Genomic DNA, 22996 nt, shown 5'->3' on the forward strand with positions numbered 1-22996 from the left:
GTGAGTGAATGTGTAGACCTAGGACATTACTGTACACTACTGTGGAATTTATAAATCCAACACACCTAGACTACACTAAATTTATCTTTAAAATGTTATTTGTTCAATAATTAACTTTAGCTTACTAAAATTTTTTAATTTATAAACATTTCCATGTTTTTAATTTTTGACTCTTTTGTAATAACACACATTTTACAACTGTACAAAAATGTTTTCTTTCATTATATCATTTTCTATAAGCTTTTTTTATTTTGAAATTTTTATTTATTATTTTACTTTCTAACTTTTTGGCTAAAAACTAAGATACACATTCACTAAAAACTAACACACATTTGCTAAAATCTAACACACACATTCACCTAGGCCTACATAGGATCAGGATCATCACTATCACTTTCTTTTTCTATCACATCTTGTCTCAGTGGAAGGTCTTCAGGGACACAATAAAACACATGGGGCTGTCATCTCCTGTGATAAAAATGTCTTCTTCTGGAATACCTCCTGAAGGACTTGAATGCAGCATTTCTTGAGGAGGTGTCACTCTTTCCAGAAATATGTCCATGGTAGTCTGTTTATTTTCTTTTAATCATAAATTTGCTTGTAAGCAGCTAATACACCATGAACATTTTTTCTATTAAATATTAAATGAAAACCTTTTGGCATTGAGGTCCATGTTTTCAACCACTTTAAGCAGTTTGTTAAGGTCTGCAAAAGCTTCTGCTAAACCCTTCACTGTGTATCTTCTTGAAGATCCTTTTTCTTCTGCTCCTTCTTTTTTTTCTTCTTCCTTTTCTCTGCCTCTTCTTTAGCTCTGCATTCCTGTTATAGTTCCAACAACTCCTCATTAGTCAATTCCACAGGAACCACCTCTAGGAGCTCCTCAATGCCATCCTCATCCACACTCTGGTTAAAGTTGCTTGCCATTTCAGCCACAGCAAACTCCTCATCCTTGGAAAATACTTTGAAGTCATAGGCAAACCTCTTGAGTGTCTTTTTCCAGATGCCATTCATATATTCCTTAGTGATTTCACCCCAAGTTCAAACAAAGTTCTTGATGCATTCATAGATGTTGTATTCCTACCAGAATTGCATCAGTGTCTTCTCAGTGTCTTCCTCGGTTACAGCAACAGCCTGGGCAAAGATCCTCCTGAGGTTGTAAGCCTTAAAAGCTGCTATAACTCCGTGAACCATAGGTTGGTTCAAGAGATGGTGTTTGTGGGGAGAAACACCACTTTGATGGGCTAAAAATCGCCAACAGAAGGAGGATGTGCAGAATCATTATTAACAATAAACAAAATCTTGAAAGGTATTTTATTCTTCAGTGCTTCTTCATTTCACTGGAATAGCAATTTAGGAGGGCATTTTGACAGAGGAGCTGGGTCCTCCATTACTTCTTTTTGCTCCTATAGTGCACTGGCAGTGTGTGCTTATTGATATGCTTGAAGGCCCTGTGGTTCATTGTGTCAGATCACCAAGGGTCTCAGTTCATAGTGTGAAACACTGTCCCCACTCAAGACTGTTATGTCCTTAAAAGCCTCGAAACCTGGCATTGAACTGGCCTCCTTATGGATAAAAGTCCTTTCAGGCATCAGTTTCCAGAATAGAAGGTTTCATCCATTTTAAAGATTTGTTCTGGCAAGTAATTTTCCTCCACAATCAGCTTATCTAGAGTTTCCAAAAATTCTTCAGCTGCCTTCACATCTGCACTTGCAGACTCCCCACTCACTTTCACATTGTGTAATGAATAATGATTCTTGAATCATTTAAACCACGCAGAGATAGCAGCAAATTCAACATCTTAGTTTGGTCCAGCCTTTTCTTTCAACATTGCAAACAAATTTTTGCTTTGGCCATGATTGTCATGGTGCTGGGAGGGATACGCTTCTGTGTCTGGTCTTCAATCCAGGTCATTAGAAGTCTCTCCACATCTGATGTAAGCCTTACTTAAATTTTTGTTAGTCTTGTTGCCCTCAATAAAGCAGATCTTTAAGAGTTTTTGATACTCTGTTCTTGCTCTTCAAGATGGTAGCTCTTGTGGAATGGGCTACACCTGAATGGAGAGCAATGACCATCACTAATTTTCTGCCTTCATAGTCCTTAATCAATTTTAATCTTGTTTCCAAGTCTATCACTCAAGATGGCCTCTTACTGTCATCATTAGCAGTGAATTTTGTATGCGTAGGGGCCATGATGAACAAAACAACATGAAATTAAATCAAGCAAAAGAGAAAATGATGAGATCAAGAGATGTGGTAAACACAAGACGTATACAACTGCTGCCAGGGTAACCACATATTCTTTCATAAGTAGAAGGGGTACCCTCTAAAATAATGATTAAAAGTATAGTATAGTAAATTGCATTATGTTACTAGAACTATTAATACAATGTCACCAGATGATAGAAATTTTCAGCTCTGTTATAATCTTATAAGAGCACTGTTGTATATTAGATCCATTGTTGACTGAATTGTCATATGGTTCATGACTAGCCACCTGGGTATCCCTTAACCCAATCAAGTTGATACCTAATTAACCATCACAAGCTATAGGCCAGTAGTTAAATCTGCCCTGCCATTTGTTTTGTAAGTTTCATTGGGATAAAGTCACACTCATTTCTTTAATGTATATATTACTCCATTCATCCCATAGAGGCAGAGTTGACAAGTTGAGACAGAGATATTATGGCCTGCACTTGGGAAGTCAGTCTTTTCTAGATATGTCATTATTCCCACAGAGACCCAGCCTCCTGAGCAATGGAAATTGACATGCTATACAGACAGAATGCCTCCTTTTGACCCTGCAAAACATTTGCTCTCCACCTTTTAACAGTGTATGTTTACATTTCAAAGGGGAATGAAACTAGAAACCATTTGTTTTCATTTCAAAGGATTGTAAATTAGGGACCTTCCTCTTTTATTTGAGTGAAGATTTATTTACATTGGGAAGATAAGATTTGTATCCTTCTTTCATAGCAGTTACCATATAAACTGCCACATTCATAATTCTGGAGTTCCTCTCCTGTGTAAATTTCAAAATCAAGTTGTCTTCCAACTCTTTTTTGTCTTCAAGATTTTCCAGGCTATTCTAAGTCCTTTGCATTTCCATACGAATTTTAGAATCAAGTTGTCAACTTCTACAAAAAAAGTCTTCTGGGATTTTGATTGAATATATAGATAAATTTGGAGATAATTAACATCTAAAAATACTGAGCTTTTCCAATCTATGAAAATATATCTTCATTTACCTAGGTCTTTAATTTCTCTAAGTAGCATTAGTTGTTGCCAACGTAGGAGACTTGTAAACCTTTCAGTAAATTTATTCCTAAGAGTTCGCTAAGTTTTTTTTTTAATGCTTTCGGGGTTTTTTCCAAACTGGTTATGGTTAGAATGTAAAAATACAATTGACTTTTCTAAAAGGACCTACTTAGTTTGTGATTAGCTGAACCTGGAACACGGTCCTCTGATTCCTAAGCCAGAAATCTCTCTGTAACCAAACTGTTATTATGTGAGTGTAAAACAGCTCTCAAAGTAAATGTCCCACTTCTATTTCTGGCAAGTTATGTTTAGCTACCTTTCCAAAACAGCCTCAATGCTAGGATGCCTTTCAACAGTGTCTTCTTCCTCTATACTAGAAAAGTGTAAGAAAAAAAAAAAAAAAGCATTTCTAAATTCCTATAATTTTTTCCTTTATTCTTGGAATTAAAAAAAACAAGATACCAGAATATTTCTAGGTATGAGTTTCTTGATTTTGCCTCAAACAGAGAGATTCCAACTATATCCATAAATCTTATTTTAGCTCAAGAATTATTTTTGTTTTTAATTTTTGTTAATGTACCCTATTTATTAACTTCCTGTTTTTACTAGCCACTTCTATTCATTCATTCAAAAAATATTCAGTCTATATATTCCTGATATTATAGTAGACACTGGTTATAAAGTGTATTAAAAAATATATAGATCATTTCCTGTCTTTGTGATACTTAAAGGTGAGTGAAGGAACTGGTATTCAGTTTTCAGCATGGTTCAGACTTTTAGTTTCTAATCTATAGATCAGAAAATAGAGAATAATAAAATACCTACCCATCTCACACACATGCACACTTTTTTTCTGAGCAAATGGCTCTGCTACGTCACACAAGGCATAGTATAGGCAGGTCAATAATCCCATACTTAGTGAATATTATTTCCAAATTCTACCAACAGTAAAAAAGATAGCATTAGTTTTTATTATTATTGAGAGTTTTTATTTTTATCTTTTATAGTGAGAAATCAGAAGATGTGTCAAAACCTATAAGACAAATTTTATTTTAAGATAGTAGTGGGGATGGCATTGTAATGTAATCAATTTATTTTCCTAAATAGTGTTTTTAGTTTCTAATGCTTTCTGAGATCATTCATTAGCTTTTATCTTAAGATGCTTAGAAAAGGCCCTGTATTATATTGTTCAAATTGGTTATCCTTTTTAAATGATTTTAGAATATATTACTTTTTTAAAAAAAAAACAGTCCACTCCTCTAGCTTAAAAACTATGACTGCCATTATTTCTAAAATGTATTGCTCTTGTTTTGAGTCAAAATACAAAATAAATAAATAAATAACTCTATAGAGGAAAATAGCCCAAACCAAGAGAAATTATCTACAGAAGAGGTTAGTTATAAAAGCTGGAAAAAAATTCTTTATACAAAGTTACTATCTATTTTTTCTGCTAATTCTACTATTCTCTATAGTAGAGTACCGCTTCCTATGAATAAGTTTCATATACTTTTTAAAAAAGAAAATCACAAAATTTCTGCTTCTATAGATAGCTTTGAACTCTAGGTGAAAATGTTGTGTGCATCAATTTCAAGTGTTTTTTTTTGTTTTTTTTTTTGGCAGGCTTCTTTTCAGTTTGATGCTAAAATGGATCTATCATTTGTAAAAGAATTATATGGAGATTATTGCATGTAGTGTAATTACAAATTATACGTTTATCCCTTGATTCTGCAGGATCATTCACATTATAAAAGATCTGTTCAGAAAGGAATAATTAATTTGCTTTTATTCTAGGCACTAGAATGCTCTGTCTTAATGCCATGTTCATGTTTTATCCATGGCTGACCTTGATCTCATCAGCACACATGATCAGATGAAGGGAACCTTCCTCCACCAAAGAAGTGTGACCTACAATTCTGGAAGATCATTTAGTAGCAGTAGAGTATTATCTTGAATCTTAGTTAGCAGGGGGAAAGATTAGAGAGAAAGAGAGAGAGAGAGAGAGAGAGAGAAAGAGAGAGAGAGAGAGAGAAATTTGACACTAAATATTACTGTGTCCAAAAACGCATGTTGTTCTTTCTCTCTTTATTTAATATTTCTTTCTGCTGAGTGGTTCCTGATCTGCCTTAAGAAAAGCATAATGTAATGCACTATTCCTGAACCAAGGAGTTTGGACATTGGTGTATGTTAAGAAAAAATTGATATTATGAAATATTCATGGGTTTTTCACTTCTCCTTGCTGACTTATTTCAAGGATATAAACGTATATACCCACAGGGCCCAAGCAGGTTATAATAAGTTCAGGTTCCAGCTTGGTATAAAACACTAGGGATCAGCAGGTCCTAGAGACTCTGAGCCCCACCAAAAATTTTAATTTTTAAAACATTGTTTTAGAACTTTGGGAAGGGTGAGAGGGATGTGCAAGACTCATTTATGAAGCCATCCAGTTTCCTGTCTTATCTTGGTGTCAGATACCAATTATCTTCTCTCTTTAATTCTGTCAATAGCCCTAAGAGGGAAGTATCACCATTCTCACTTCATCGATAAACAGTGAGACCAAGAATGTGCATATGCATTAAATAAATGTGTGGATAAACATGTCTGTATGTATTTATATAAATTTTTCTTATATTTGTATCTACATGAGAGGCTGTTACATAGCAAGAGCACCAGCAAATCTAGAGACAATCTGGACTTCACTATCAGCCCTTGCCACCAATACAGCAATGGCAAAGTCACCTAGTCCTTATTTTCCATCCATAAAATGGGCATTTTGTATTTATTTTAAAAATTAAGAGCGGTGATATGTGTGGGAATCTGATTAACATAAAAGAGCATGACTAAACCAAGACATGACTTCACTATATCAATATAGAGATAACATGGTGCCAGGACAGGAGATAGGAGGCTATAGAGCTGCTTCAAGCAGACCAATTCCCCCAAAGATATTTTCATGCTAATCCTGAATCTGTGAACATGTTATGTTATATGGAATAGGGGAATTAAGGTTATTAAGGTTACAGATGGAATTAAAGTTGCTAACGAGCTGGTCTTCAGGTAAGAATAATATCCTGTATTTTCTGGGTTGGGTTCATATCATCCCAGGGGTCTTTGAACATGGAAGAGAGAGACAGAACTGAGTCAGAGTCAAAGGAGATGTAACGGCAGAAAAGAAGGATGCAATAATAGGATGTGAGAAGGCTAAACCTTCCACTGCTGGCAATCCTGCCAATGAACACAGCCTTAAAAAGCTAGAAAAGGCAAGGAAACAAAGGGATTCTCCCCTGGAGCCTCCAGAAAGGAAGGCAGTCCTGCTTACACCTCGTTTTGAGCTCAGTGTGACTCATTTTGGAACTTTGACTTCTAGAACTGTAAGATAAGAAATTTGTGTTGTTTGAGCCACCAAGTTTGTGGACATTTGTTATAGTTGCAGTACAAGGGCTGACTGGCAGAGGAGCAATATGGTGTTCACCACCACGCATCTCAATGACTCCCAGCAACTCGCAGGACTGTTAGAGACTGAACACAACTGAACTAAGCCTTTTCTTTGATATCTGTGGTATGCTGGTTACTTTGCTTGGACTATTTCACTGCTTACAGAGATGCACTATAGAGACCAGAGAGAATTCTCTGGACAGGACCTCTTGAAACATGGACTCTTCAGATTTTCAAATATCTCTTGCTGTGCCAAATACAGCATTAGGCTCCAAAGTACCAATGATGCTGTCTTGAGACGCGGGCCATGAATTTCACATGATGTGCAGCTTGCCTCCCAGCATGCATCCTGAACTGAAACTTCTCAGTGGTTGTAAAATTAAGATTTGGGGTTTTCACTTGGCACCTCATTTTCTTAATGCAGCAATAGCTAATTCTCTCTTTCCCTTTATAGCTTTCATTTGGTACAGAGAAGGAGAAAAGCACCCGTGTGCCTCCTCCTGACTTTCCATTGTCCCGTACTGTAATGACAAGAAGGAGAAGGCTGTCCTTGCTTCAGGAGGAATGTGTGGAAAATAAAATAGTTTCAAAATTAATACAACTTGCTTGTAGGGTTAACTCCATTCATTCACTATCAACCCTTGTGAGCCCTACTTTATTTCCAGAATTCATACTTCAAGATATGCACTCGGACAACCTGGTGGCGTGGCAGGGCTGCATTGGAGGAAGCTGACTCCTTGCATTTCCTTTTTCTGCCTCTAGCAGCAAAGGACACATCACTGGTTTATTTTTCAGCCTCTGGGCAGTAAGGTGCAGTAAGTAGTAAGCTTTGGACTAATCAAGGCATGAAACTTACTTTACCCACCTGTGTCTACTCCAGCTTCACTCTATGAACTTGAGCAAATCAGTTTCTAGTCTCTTGTCTATGAAGTGAGAATGATATTAATATTTCCTGGATGCTCCCCCCTTCATACTGATAAATGTGATTAATAAAGAAAGCTGAAAATGTCCACTCAGTTCTGACTTCCTTCGAGATGTGACTACATAAAAATTATGTGGTGCATATTGGTGTTAATCTAGACATGCCTAATGAAAAGAGAGCTAAGTGGAGAAGAGAGTGCTGTGGACATTAGAGAGAGTTATTACAAATTCCACAAGTTCCTTTTAAAGCTTAGATTAAGCCTGAGTCTCATTAGCGAAAGTGCCTAATCCTCTCAATCACGTAACCTCTGGGGAGAGCCTGAAGTTAGTGATGCCTCTTTCAGTTTCTTTTGTTTCCTCTGTATATCCTCAAATTTCATTTAAGATTTTCACAAAAATAGTTGAATGCAGCCCAATGTTTTTCTCTTTTCATCATTTTTTCCCTAAAATATAAATGGTCTTCTTGGTTGAAACACTCATATCAGTAATAATAAACTTTCTCTGTTATTTCAAGACTATATTTTGTATGAGTAAATATATTACAAAATTGTGTTTCTGGTGTCTTTTTAGAGGCAAAACGAAAGTGGCATTGAAAACAATGATGTGAGGCAAACTCTATCTTCTTTCTCCCTATCTCATAGAGAGAGACACGCTCACGTGCTCCCATGTTCACATACACACACCCCACACTCAGGTTTAGATGGTTATATATTAAAGTTGAAGAAAACCTCAGCGGGCGGTCTTTGAAATCTTTTGTATTTGTTTATGCCTTAGAGTTCAGTGTTGTTTTTATCTGCTCTTCTTTCAGATAATGAAAGCGATACCCACAACATTCTGTATATTAGTGCCATAAACGCCTGCCTCTGGCAAAGCCTTAATGTGTGAACAAAGAAAGGAATTGTTCACACAGCAAAACGTACAAGGAGAAATGAATATCAGTGGTGGAAACCTCTCTGTCAGAGGGAATTTCAGATCATTTCAATGTTTACATTTGCAACTCAAGCGTATTGACAGAGCAATGCAAATAGATGTACACTAGGAAATGCAGGAAGCAAATTATTTGCCCAGATATTGCAAAGATTTTCTAGCTATGTGAGAAATGAAAATGCATTTTTGCCATATTTGGTAAACTGAATGTTATTAAGAGGACAAACCTCATGTAAAAATGAGATAAGCAGAAATTGATTTGAATATTATTACAGAGCAAAGTAAATAATCATGATGCATTCAACCTTTATAAATCTGCAAAAACAGATTAATTTTCCCAATTACAAACCTTAATAATATTAAATGACTTTTAAAACATGAAATAGGATAAGAAATAGATGGTAATGATAAGCCACAAATGTGTTCTAAGGGATATTAATAAATGTTTGGTTAAACAAAGTGGAGAGCACATGAGGAAAGAAGAAAAATGCTGGGTAAAATAAAGTTAAATGGATATCCTCAAGACTTCCCAAATTCTTAAAGACTAATATACACTCTGAATCTCCAAATAGAAATAGAGTATGCAATGTTTCCCAAACTTTTTAACCCCAGAAATACTTTCACAAAGCACATTGAGGAATTGAATTCTGAGGAACACACAGGTAACTAAACGTCTTCCCAATTAATTTAAACTTGGAAGTAAGCTGAATTATACATCCTATTCTATATATTGCTGTAACAAAGCTCAATCTTTTCCCCGTTCCTTGCCTTGGATCAAGTTTTCCATAAAATTTTTGGCTTCTAATTGTAGTGTATTGTTTTCAGTAGACTATCATTTTTATGGTATTATACATGGTTAAGGATTCATTTCATTTTTGGAAATTTGAACAAAAACTTCAAATAAATGATCACAGTATGAGATGATTTAGGCACCCTCCCAGACTGTCCACAACTCTGTTACCTCGTTTATAACAGAAGGTTGCATTTAATGTTTTTTAAGGAATCTTTCTGATTCTAAAATTTTAATTTCTGTGATCCTAACTGCCAAAAATTATTGACAGTTATGATTATATTAAAAGAAATTATTGTTATTATTTAAACCATAGGGAAAGATTTGCTTCTAGATTCTAGAAGTTAGAATATGCAAGACTATTTGCACTTTTTTGTATTTGAAAGTTAGCTTTAGGCTAGCTTTAGGCTAACAATTTTAAAAATATCTTTTCATTTAGGTCAAGATGGAACTTCAGAATGTTTTAAACTTGAATATCCAAATTGGAATACCTACTGCCATGGTTCCTAATATTGATATAAGAAAGAACACACTGAAGTCATGCTATGATTTAAAGAATTGCTAATTTTGTTGAACTATTATGCTTTTACTGGAGAGCAAGAGCTGTATCCTGAGAGTAACATAGTTAGGTGATGTGTTAAGATAGATCTTTACCTCTTTGGTGAAATATCTGAGGATAGGCTGAACTAATTTATAGGATGAAATTACCTTTACACTAAACAAAAATCTATGAGAACTGTTAAAAGGCCCATTAAGAATCTTTAAACTTTAAATGGCCCTGAATTTCTTCATGTAAATTAATCAGAAATACATAGATTTTATTATTTTTAAGCTGTGCGATTTTTTAAATGAAGAAGAACCATGCCTTCCAGTTTTTTTTAACTCCAGTTGAGTCACAATTGTCCATAGTGGTAACTTGCCCATTAATCACATGATATATCCTCTTTCTTTGTTTTTTGGTTTTTTTTTTCTTCTTTTTCTTCTTTAACTTCATGATGTTTAAGAAGCTACAAGCACAGCAGGGAGGTACCCAACTAAACAGAACTCACTCTTTGAAAGATGCTGTCATTGACCGTGGAAGACTGTGGCATTTTATTTTGCAAGCTTCAATCTTCCCCAGAAAATGAAAAACCAACTTTGAAGGTGATGTTTTCCCATAGACTGCAAGTAGAAGATGGATAAGTAAAAATGAACCCAAGCTAGCATTCAATGACCTGAAAAAGAACTCTCTTGCAACTAGGGTCTAAGGAAGCTCACCCTTGGGCCAGTCTGACACCTGCTGAAATGTGCCATGGCCGTGGCACAGACTGTTCTCAGGTGTGCTGCTCTCCAAGGTGGCTTTCTGGATCATAATTATGTCAGGCTGCCACTCCTCTCAGCAAGTACTTATTCATCCTACTTTGTTTCCTCAAATATTCAAAGTTCTTATTCTATATTACAATATCTTTTAGCATGTTGGTATGCCTAGACTTTTTCACATATGAAATGTCCTTAATAGAACCATTTTCTGGATACCTCTGGACACAGGAAATAGATGCCTGGCAAATAGATTCCAAAAACAATACTCAGTGATGAAAAACAATCATTATTCTAATTGATTTCCTTCTTTTTGTTTCACAGAATCATGAGACTCCCAATGCCAGTGTCATCCTCACTGTTTAGGATACACTGAAACATTTCAAAGAAGAAGTGAAGAAACAAATTTGTACACTTTAGCTCTCATAAATCCTAGATTAAATGACAAATTTTTTTTATACAGAATAATTTCGAATTACACATTCCTATCTCGGACTATTTCCAGGAAGTTACTCACCATTATCCTGCTAATTTAAGCTTCGCAGGCCCTGTGACATTCTGAATTTTGCTATAATGTGATTTCAGAGTTACACTTAATTTACTTTACCCCAAGTGTTTAAATATCTGGACGTACTCACAAATAGGCTGGATAATTATAACAGGTTGGACTTACTGAGCACTTGTTATTTGTAGATACTGCTAAATGCTTTCCACATGTTATCTTACCTAATCCCCTCAATTACCCTATCAGGGAGGTCTTTATTAATCAATCATGGTTTACAAATATGAAGACTCAGAAATGGATTAAGTATCAGGCCCAAGGCTGCATAGCTAGTCCCTTGTAGAACTGGAACTCAAGCTTCTCAATTCCTCCTGAACAAATAATTTCAAAGAATATACTTGAAAAATATTAATAAACTAGAAATAAATTACCAGCTGTCATTATCCTCTTGTAGCTCACAGATTGCACCCTTTTACCATATAAATACATATCAACAACAAACATTTGGATATGCTCCAGTGTCAATTAAAAGCAAATACAGAATAGAGAACCCAACACGAGCATCTCAAATTTGAATTCATATTCCACTCTTGTCCTCACGAATGCCTTTTCTTCCTTCAAACTGGTGTCGACTAGAACTTACTTGTTTGTTCTTTTTTGTTTTTTACTATGTTGCAGGTCATGTTTGTCAAACATTTTTGTTTGTCTCTGTGTGACTGAAATGATCAAATGAATCAGTTGCCCTCCGCTGGTGTGCTGGGGCATATGGGGATGTACCACAAATGTTTCCCGGGTGTGCTGCCAAATTTTGAGCAATGTGCAAAATGTATTTTGGTTACAACTAAGAATACATATGGTCATTGCAATGTCTGTCAGATGGAATATGGAGCAAAAAGGGTCCTGTGGCGTGCTCTGGAGCAGATGAGGATTTGCTGGGGAGAAGGAGTGAAAGCAGGTGGGTATGTTTTCAGAGTGACATGGACGGTTACTTAGCAAATCCAGATCTTTGCCACTTGAGTCTTTAAGAAAGTCTTTCTCTGCAATAATCAGTTATTCTCAAAGCCACAACACTACAGAGCAACTGCATGAATCCCGTGGTGACTATGGAAGCTTCTACGGGTTTCAGAAATACTGTCATAGTGTGACTATGACCATGTGGTAATCATCGTTAAGTGGTGACAAAAATCCAAAAAGTTCAAGGACCACTGAAATAGACCAAACTACTTTTAAATTTTGTATGTAGGATCGAATTTAGAAAAAAAATTATCATCTTGCCCTTTTCTTCCAGGGACTTTCTTATATTTTGGAAAACCAGTGCTCTCCTGTTACTCTCCTCATTTCCCACGTCCCTCTATTTTCCCACACTTGAGTCTGACCTCTTGAATAATAATCTGTCATGCTAGTTTCTGGTTATCTCACCCAATTTAACTACTTGGAATAACTGACTACTTGATAGTCTTTTAGGATTAGTAACCTAAATATCTGAGCTCTATGGGTTTTATAATCAATTTTAATTTGTCACTTAGACAAAACAGTCAAACTGATTTTGCATGAATTGATTGAAAAAGCCAAGCATCCAAGCTAAAAACAAAAAAAAGAGATCAAGCCATAAAAACTATAAATATATATACATATGTATACACATACACACACATATATATATTCAACTATCCACTCTTCTAGGGAAAAAAGACAAACTTTAAAGCCTGTTTCTTACTTATATTATTAAAATATTGAATGATTGAATTATATTTTTCAAATATTGTAAGAGAACATGAACACCATTGAAAACATCAAAAAATCATAAAGCATATATACTTATCTTTTTTTAAAAACAATCACATTTTGAGGCCTCCCTTTCACCTATCTTCATAGAAGCTTTCAACTTTCATTTGTTTTATCAAATGCAGAAACTGCTCTGCAAACGTGAGCCTATATTTGCCTATAAATGTAATGTTATTCTTAGCCAAAAGCACAAAATTATATTTGTATGGCTCATCTCCAAATTCTGCTGATGGCCCTCAGTGAATGTGCTAATTGCATTTTTTAGCTATCCATTTTCTTATCTTAGCCTTTGTGGTTTTATGCACATTTTACTAGATGTTACACTTTCTTGTGTTTAGGTTTTATTTGCATGACACCAAAGTGTGAGTCAGTTGGCTCATTGCATTTTGCATACATTGTGCATAATGAATACTAAAGCGAAGATTATCTTTTCATGGAGCAAAACTGAAAACATGTGTTTCTCTGCCAGATCTGCTTTGACGAAAAACAGAAACCTAAAATGTTGGGCAGTATATGGTAAAGTAATCTTTCTACAATCCAATCTTAGCAACGAGGGACTTTGTTCCTTGACTTTTTTGTTGTTGTTGCCATACAAACCTCATTATTCTTTAATTTCGACAAGTGAGATAAAAGAAAACTCTACTTAAATTCTTCAATTTAACAGAAGTGTGAGGTGTAATGCTCCTATATGTGCTTGTATATATTATGGTTACCATACAACTTTGAACTTTGATAGAATATGCTTTATGTATTATAATAATTCACATTTATTCTTAAAATTATATAAAAAATCATAAAGGAAGAAAATAAAAACAATCTAAAATTTTAATAGCATTGATAATTTTTTTTAAACACCATTTTTCTTAAGCTGAATTTTTTACTGCAATAATGCCTTTTGTCTGTTACTGACTCAGTGCCTTGTTTTCACTCTTCTAAGTTTACAATGTGGTTTAATTCCTAATGTAGCAAATACCTTACCCCTGCCCCCATGGATTTGAATTGCATTGCATTGCATCTCTGGAATAATTTCAGAGTCAACTTTGTACCACCATCCAATACAGGAAAAAAATCTTACCTGGGAGTTTTCTGCTGCTTCAACATCCCACATCAGAAAGAAACCTAGCCTGCACAGGCTTTTTTCTTGGAGAAGCACCTGTCGCTGTGTGTTTTATCTGCTTACTGACTTGCTTACTGTGGTTCCTCCATGTTGCTCAATGACTCTTGTTTATCTCACCAAATTATGGGCTGTTCGGGTTTCCTCACTTTACATCCCAGGCACCCTGCACTTTTGACAAAAGGAGAACATAAGCTTCCATAATCTAGAAAGAGAGAATGAGAAGGAAAGGAGCAAGAATGGGAGAAAAGAAGGAAGGAAGAAGAGAGGGAAGAAAAGAAGGAAGGAATGGAGGAAGGAAGGAAGGTAGGAAGAAGGGAAGGGAGGAGAAAGAAATGGAGATTCTTTTTTATCATGGCCACAGTTCAGTTTTAGGTTTTACACCCTACCCTACCCCACTCCCAGGAAATAGAACTTTACCAAAGAATCTTTTCAGTTTTTGGAGTCTTAGTCTAACAGATGGCAGCAGATTGGTCTCTACAATGGTAGTTGTATCACTGACAGAAAACTGGAAGGATTGAGCTCTACGTTGTCTGTATACAGACCTGACTGCTAGTTTGATCAACACTTACAATTGAAATGACTCTTGGTTCTTTCTGTTAACTTATTGAAATATACAAAGTTGTCTCCCCTAAGATGATCAGCATTGGTAAAACTTGGCTCATAAATTATAAATTAAGCACATATGGTGGTATATTCACACCTAATATGCACTGTCTGGGGAATGCACACGCTTGAAGCTCTGACTCAGCCGGGGTAAAGGCAATATATGCAACCTAAACATTTGTACCCCAGTAATATTCTGAAATATATATATATATAATATAAATTATCTATTTCCCAAGGGCTTCTGAAGAAATAAACTATAAACTTTTTTATTATAATAAAAAGTTCTGATGTTTAAAAAGAATAGGATTAAGGCCGGGCGCGGTGGCTCACGCCTGTAATCCTAGCTCTCTGGGAGGCCGAGGCGGGCGGATTGCTCGAGGTCAGGAGTTCAAAACCAGCCTGAGCAAGAGCGAGACCCCGTCTCTACTATAAATAGAAAGAAACTAATTGGCCAACTAATATATATAGAAAAAATTAGCCGGGCATGGTGGCGCATGCCTGTAGTCCCAGCTACTTGGGAGGCTGAGGCAGAAGGATCGCTTGAGCCCAGGAGTCTGAGGTTGCTGTGAGCTAGGCTGACGCCATGGCACTCACTCTAGCCTAGGCAACAAAGTGAGACTCTGTCTCAAAAAAAAAAAAAAAAAAAGAATAGGATTATATAATACTTCCTTTCTGTTAAAAAAATCCAAAACTTGAAAATAAAAAAATAAAATAAATTAAATTAAATTAAAAATAAAATTTAAAAAATAGCTGCATGTCCTTTCCAAGGTAATGCTTTGGAGCATTATCTGACAGGAACATGCAAGGACTACTTAACCCTATAGAGGATATACTTTTTTTGTTGCACTTACTAATTACTATTGCTTAGGGCCTAACTCCAAAAATTGCATTCTAAATTGTATACCTTGTCCACCGTGGATGCAAATTATTTCTTTGCAGAAGCAAAGATAATTTCAAAGATTATGTTTTACTGCCCTAGAGGACATAGATCGATTTTGTCACTAACTTAGCCAACTTATTTCAGCATTCTTTCCAGACTGATAATATAAATTGCTGTTCATAAAGTTCTCTTAATCAGCTTTACCATTCTGCTGGTTTACTGTTTAATGAGTTTAAAAATCTTTAACATGTTTTATTTATATGAGAGTTGTATTTTTAAATTTTGAAAATTATATTTTGGCATTCCAAATTATTTTAGCCTTTATATGTCTGTGTCTGCACATTCATGAAATGATTAATGATGATACTCAAGCAGTATTAATAAAGGGATTCTATTTTGGTTTTAATTAAATATGTATATGTAATTATGTACACATACATGTGAATATTCATATATATGTTAAAAATATCAAAATGTATTAGAGAAAATCTACACAATACTTAATGTCTGCCCACTTCAGTTACCAAAAAACTATTAAACATAGTAAATTGTGTAGTTATATATTATTTTGGAATAAAACGATTCAGAGAAATATTTTTGAAAAATCAAAATGTAGAATCTAGCTTTTGAATTTAAGATCTGGGAAAATTATTTTTGTTCTTTTTAACTCCCCAGAGTATATGTTATAATTTTCATCAATTATTAATTTATAATTTAAATACTAAGCAATAAAGAGATTTACATAAAAGATTTTATAATGGTAGTCATTTGCAGTATAAAAATGTGGTTTCTTATTATTTCTAGCTCTTATAGCGTAACGATAATACATAGCTATGTAATTTTACAGGACAGTTTAATTTCCCTTGAAAATATGGACCTCAGTGAAGGGTCCAAATTAAAAAGAAATTAATATGTTTCACATATTAAGTTATTTTTCTGGTCTTTTGAGTTTTATAATATCTAGACCTTGTAATAAATTCTACTTAAAGAAAGTTACTAAAAGCGATCCTAGATTTCTCACATTACCAGAAAATAAAAATGCTTTTAGAATGGGTATTCTACATTCATTTCTTTATATTAATTACTATCAAATATCACAATGATCAAAATTCCATTGGCTTGAAAAAACTGGTAGAAATACATTGATCAAACACATTAGCTCTTTATCAGCTCTGCCTACATAGAATATTATCATTTACTCTTCCAAAAATCTTTGTAGTTTGGGCCAATATGCTATTTAGAAGGTTAAGTTTATCTATATATGTTAAATATTAATCAGGTAGGTTTTAATAATTTATATTTGAACTTCAAGTTTGGTATACCCGTTTTATAGAAACAAGAGTTATGTTGAAATTATAACAGACTTAGGATTTAATGATAAGTTTGGAAAACCTAAGACTCTAGCCATGCACTGTTCAATATGGTAGCCACTAGCCATATGTAGATATTTATACTTAAAAGTCAATTTATTAAAATTAAATAGAATTTAAAATTCAGTCCTCTATTATGCTAGTCACATTTCTAGTGTTCAATATCCTCATGTTGTTCCTGGCTATTGTTTTGTACAATGCAAGTATAGAATACACCTGTCATTACAGAAAATTCTATTGGACAGCCCTGTTTAGACTTCTGAAGTGTAAATCATGCTTCCTTCTGTTTTTAAATGTTAAAGATAAATTTGACCTTATCTAAAACATCAGCAGTATAAAATTGGACAGATATTATATAATACATCAACCCAGACATTCTCAATTTACTGAGTAGGGAATTTCAGTCTGCTACATTTACCTATAAGTACCTATTCTCTACTTATTCTTTAGATTAACATGCATGGAATGTGCTTCATTCATTCTTAAGATTTCTTAAAATTGTTTTGATTTTGAGTGAGAATCATTTCTAATATTAATAAGCATTAATAATATGTAATAAAAATCAAAGAAAGAGACATCCACAGAAAATAAATGTTAGATTGTCAATTCAAAATTCTCACTTGTCACAAAAGCCCAGTAAAAATCAGAATATGGGTAACTATCTCATGCATTTTTTTCAGGCTGCAAAAATATTTACTAATTTCCTTTAATACACCTATGATTTTTATTTCTAGAACCAACTTCAGTAGTTCTTACTCATATAATGATTAAACATACCATCACTGGGAATCTAACTCAGCAAGAATGAAAGTTTAAATCAGTAATTGTTCCAGTCATTTTTATTCTATCCATTCTAATCATAAATGGGTGAGTCATACTGATGGTGAAAAAGATTGCTTTAAAATAATTTAAATAACTCCTGATTTAAAGTAAAAGTAAAATAGAACACACATTATTCTCCACCTAGAGATTTTATGTGACATTTATCACTCTTAATATTAATCCTGTGTTTTAGTCCTTTGTAATTCAAGTAATGCTTTTATTCAACTTAATGGAAAGAATGTGGAAACCCTACAGAATTCCTGAAGAAAACCTCCTATGGTGCAAATTTGTACACTTATTATTTAGAGTTTTAATAATAGGGATTTGTATAAAATTAATGTAATTTGATAAACTCTGGAAAATTGTTTGTTTTTAATTTTCAAGTAGTCAAGGAAAATCTCTCTGCCATTTGAGAAAAACATGGGAAGAAAGGAATGTTACTGATATTCTACCTTTCCTAGGAAAGAGGTGATTTGACATTATATGGGAAGAAGTTAATTTGAATATTGAGCTAGAGATTCTGATTATTTAAATGGTATTTTAGGAGACAATATACATGGTAAAATGACAATAAATTACATTTATATTTTTCATAAATATCTTACATGTGTGTTTAATATAATCTCCTAGATAAAGAGATCCTAAATGAACAATTTTAAAACCAAGTATTAGCAATAGGGAAAAAATTTAATCTAAACCAAAATTAATACATATGTTTTTATTAAATTATATTGACATTTTTAAAAGCTGATTTACATTCAAATTACAAATGTAAGAGAGAAAGTTTCATAATCCTATTCAATTACAGCAATCAAAACTTGAAGTTCTAAGTCTGAGAAAATGATTGTATCTCTTATAGAATACATCAAAAGTACATACTCTTGAGTTAAAAGCACTCTCATTTTTCACTGTGTATTTAAAATGAAATAAAACAAAATATATGACCTGAAAAGGTTTGATGCTGGCATGAAAGAATGGTTAAATATCAGAAGATTTATCAATGTAATTGCCTACAGTAACAAACTGAGAGAGAAAAATCATATTATCATTTCTTACGTATAGAAAAAAAGTGTTTGATAGACTCTCAACTATGATTTTTAAAATAAACTCTTAATAAACAAGGAATAGAAAGATATTGCCATAAACTTATAAAGCATATTTAGCAAAAACCAGTGGTAAATCATAGTAAATGGTGAAATTTTAAAGCAGTATTGTCAATCAAAAGAAAGATAATTATGACTGTTGGGTTCCAATACAATTGAACATTGTATTAGAATCCTTGCAATAAAAAAACAGGGAAAGCGTATAAGATCAGAATAAAACAGGCAAAATTTTCATTTTCAGGCAATATGATTAGATGTAGAGAAAAATAAAAACGAATTAATAAATAAGCTTTAATTAATAAAAGAGGACAGCAAGTTTCTTCTTGGCTGCAAGACCAACATTCAAAAATTAACAGCTTTCCAGTACACAAATGGAAACTAATTAGAAAATCTAATAGCAATAATAATCAAAAGGGACCTAGATACAAATGTTTTTGGTTACAAAAAAAAAAAAAAAAGAAAAAAAAAAAGGGACCTAGAAAAAGAGAAGCAAGACTTTTGTTGAGAAAATTACAACTGTTGTTAAAGGACAAAAAAGAAGACCTGACTATATGTCAAGATGAGCTAAGTTCACTAAATGAGGTGACTCAATATTGTAATTTAGTTAATTTTCCACTAACTAATCTAGAAATTTAAGGCAATTCAAATAAAAATCCCACAAGATTTTATGTGCAACTAGACAAATCTAAAACCCATATGGAGGAATAAAGTTTTAAGAATTCATAGAACAATTTTGTAGAAAATAAAAAGAAAATTTTCTTTGCCAGATACAAAGATCTATAATAAAAGAATAATAAAACAGGCTATTTTGATTAGTTACTTATAATAAAAAAAGAAAACAGCATATATTACTTGTTGGTACAAGGATAGGTAAATAATCTAATAAGCAAAATCAAAAGTACTGAAAGACTCACACACATGCAGAAACTTGGCACATGACCAAATTAATAATTATTATATAGAAGAAAAAATATAGGTATCCACCTCATAATGAAAAAATTAAAAGATTGACAATGCTTTAAAAATCTAAATTTGGAAACTAAAACTTTTAGAAGACATTAGGATAAGAAAGAATTTCTTAAACAAGACTTAAAGAGCACAAGTATAACAGAATATATTAATACATTTACCTACATTCAAATTTTAATAAAAACAAGCCACATTATGGGGATATATTAAAAGAAAGGAGATATTATTACACATATATTTGATAAAGAATGAATGCCTGGAATCAATAAAAGTTTTTCCAAATCAGTAATTAATCAGCAAGTGACTCACCCATAAATATATAAAAAGATACTTAACCTCACTAATCAGGAAAATGCACATTAATACAATGAGATACCATATTATAACCACGAAATTGGCAATATATAAAAGTTCTTACAACACCAAAATTTATCAAAGACTAAGGAACAGAGTGAATTCCTACACTGCTAATGGAAATATAAATTAGTTAAGTCACTTTGGAGAGAAATTTTAAAATATCTGACAAATGTAAAGATATACATAAACTATAATCCAATAATTCTACTTCTAGGGATATAGAGACTCTCACTCATATGAGGATATATATAAGGATAATGATTCTCCACATATACATATGAATAAATATGTAAGGATTGTTAAGCTATTTGTATTATTGAAAAATTAGAAACATCTTTAACATTCATTAACAGAAAAACAAGTAAATTGCATTATATTTATACAAAGGAATACTAGTCAACAATAAAATTAATAAATTAATGGATCAGAAATAAATTTCTGGGTATGAGTAAATATCAGAAACATGATATTTAAGCAAAATTTTAAGGTTCTCCAGGGAAAGATTTTCAGATACTTTTCGTCCCTGGAATAAACCTCTTTTGGTTATAATGTATAATTTAAAAGATTATAAGGTAGCTCTGAAACCCATCTGTTAATATCTTGTTAAAGATTTTTGCATCTATATTCATGAGGGATATTGGTCTACAGTTGTTTTTTGTTTGTTTTTGTACTCTCATTGGTTTCAGTATCAGAGTAAAACAGGCTTCATAAAATGAATAACAAAATTTTTCTTCTATTTTCTGAAAGAGATTGTGTAGAATTGGTGTTATTTCACTTAAAAAAATGCTCTCAGAAAAATAGAATAGAAAAAACTCCCTCAGCTTGATAAATAAGGTCTAAGAAAACCACAGCTAAGATTATATTTAATAATAAAATACTCATGCCTCTCCCTAATGTCAGGAATAAGGTAAGTATTCCATTCTCACTATTATTCAACATACTATTGGAAATTCTAGTCAATACAATAAGACAAAGAAAGGAAATAAAAAGCATACAGAACAGAAAGGAAGAAATAAAACTCTTTCTATTTGCAGATGCATTGATTATCTATGTAGAAAATGCTAAGGAATCTACAAAAATTCTGAGCATTATTAAGTGAGTTTATCAAGGCTGCAGAATACAAGATAAACATACAAAATGGTGCTGAAGTATTTGGACTTCCTCAAGAAAAAAAAAGACCTTTAACCTAAGTATCATATGTTACACAGAAATAAATTCAAAATAGATCACAGACTTACATGTAAAATCATAAAACTTTTAAGGAAAAAAAGGAGAGAATCCTAAGAATCCTCAGGATCTAAGACCAAGAAAGGAGTTCTTACACTTAATACCAAAAGTACAATCCATAAAAACAAAATTTGAGGAGCTAGACTTCATCAAAATTTCAAATTTTACTCTGCAAAAGACCTTGTTAAGATGATGAAAAGACAATCTACATACTGAGAGAAAATATTCCAAGCTACATATCCAAGAAAGGACTAGAACAAATAAAGAAATCTCAAAACTGAACAGAAAAAATAATCCAATTAGAACATGCGCAAAAATACATGAATAAACATTTTACCAAAGAAAATGTTCAGATGACAAACAAACATGAAAAATGTTCAACATCATTAGCCACCAAGGAAATGCAAATTAAAGCCACAATCAATGAACTATCCCTACAAATCTATAAGAATGGCTAAAATAAAAAATAATAAAACCACCAAACGCTGATGAGAATGCAGAGAAACCGTGAATAACTCATAAATACTGGTGGGAATGTGAAATGGTACTGCCATTCAGGAAAACAGTTTGACAATCTCTTTAAAATCTACACATACAATTACCACACAGCCTGGCAATTGTGATCCTGGACATTTATTTCAGAAAAAATATTTACATGTACACAAGAACCTGTACACAAATGCTTATGGCACCTTTATTCATAATAGCCCAACTGGAAACAACTGGATGCCCTTAAGTGGGTAAATTGTTAAGCATTTCATGTTATATTCATACAAACATTTATACATGCACCAACCTGGATGAATTCCTAGAGGATCATACTGAGTGAAAAACGCCAACTCCGAAAGTTTACATATTATATGAGTCCATTTATATAATACTTTTGAAATAACAAAACTGCAGAAATGGAAAACAGATTAGTGGTTGCTACATGTTAAGCAGGGGTCGAGTGATGGAGAGAAAAGTCTGTGTCTGTAAAAGACCAACACGAGTAATCCTTGTGGTGATGGAAACATTCTCTTTCTTATCTGTATCAAGGTCAGCATACTGGTTGTGATATTGCAGCATAGTTTTGCAAGGTATTTCCAATGGGAGAAACATATGAAGCTATGATTATCTCAAAATAAAAAGTTAAATTTTAAAAAACTAAAAATTCTTATCCATGGAAAGATGTAAAATAATAAGTCATGTGACGAATAGCAAGTAAGACTGTAGTAAAATTTTGTCTCATTTAGTACTATAGACCTCATTTTCCACAGGAGTTCAGAAGCCACATTTCTACTGCTCTTTGAGGAGATTTTGCCAACTATTAAGAGATGTGATGAAAAACAAAATAAGACATATATTCGTTAAAATATGGGTAAAGTCCATAACTGAAATTACATCATACTTCTAAATCCAACCATTTTTGGTCTTACATACATAGTTTTAATAAACCATTTCCACTATATGAAAATTATTAGAAGAACTTAATGACCATTAAGAAGGCAAGTGCTTACTATCATAGCTTAATTGAAATGTATTGTTCCCAATTCATAATTTTTTTAGCATTGAGCAAGGCAATGAATAAGACAATACTAAATGTGGGTGAGACTACCATGTATGAGATGTGAGTGAGACTACCAAGACTACCAGGAA

The 22996-nt window shown here is 33.2% G+C and overlaps 1 long non-coding RNA gene across 1 annotated transcript in view; it reads right to left on the minus strand.

The window, feature by feature from the left end:
- LOC105882992 (uncharacterized) overlaps positions 1–22996 on the minus strand; it is a 79084-nt gene that overhangs the window by 50422 nt on the left and 5666 nt on the right. Inside the window, exon 2 of the long non-coding RNA XR_001159593.2 lies at positions 13983–14192. This is a non-coding gene — a long non-coding RNA (uncharacterized LOC105882992). The remainder of the gene's footprint in view (positions 1–13982; positions 14193–22996) is intronic.

The sequence above is a fragment of the Microcebus murinus genome, chromosome 8 (assembly GCF_040939455.1).
Source record: "Microcebus murinus isolate Inina chromosome 8, M.murinus_Inina_mat1.0, whole genome shotgun sequence".
Lineage (NCBI taxonomy): Eukaryota > Metazoa > Chordata > Mammalia > Primates > Cheirogaleidae > Microcebus > Microcebus murinus.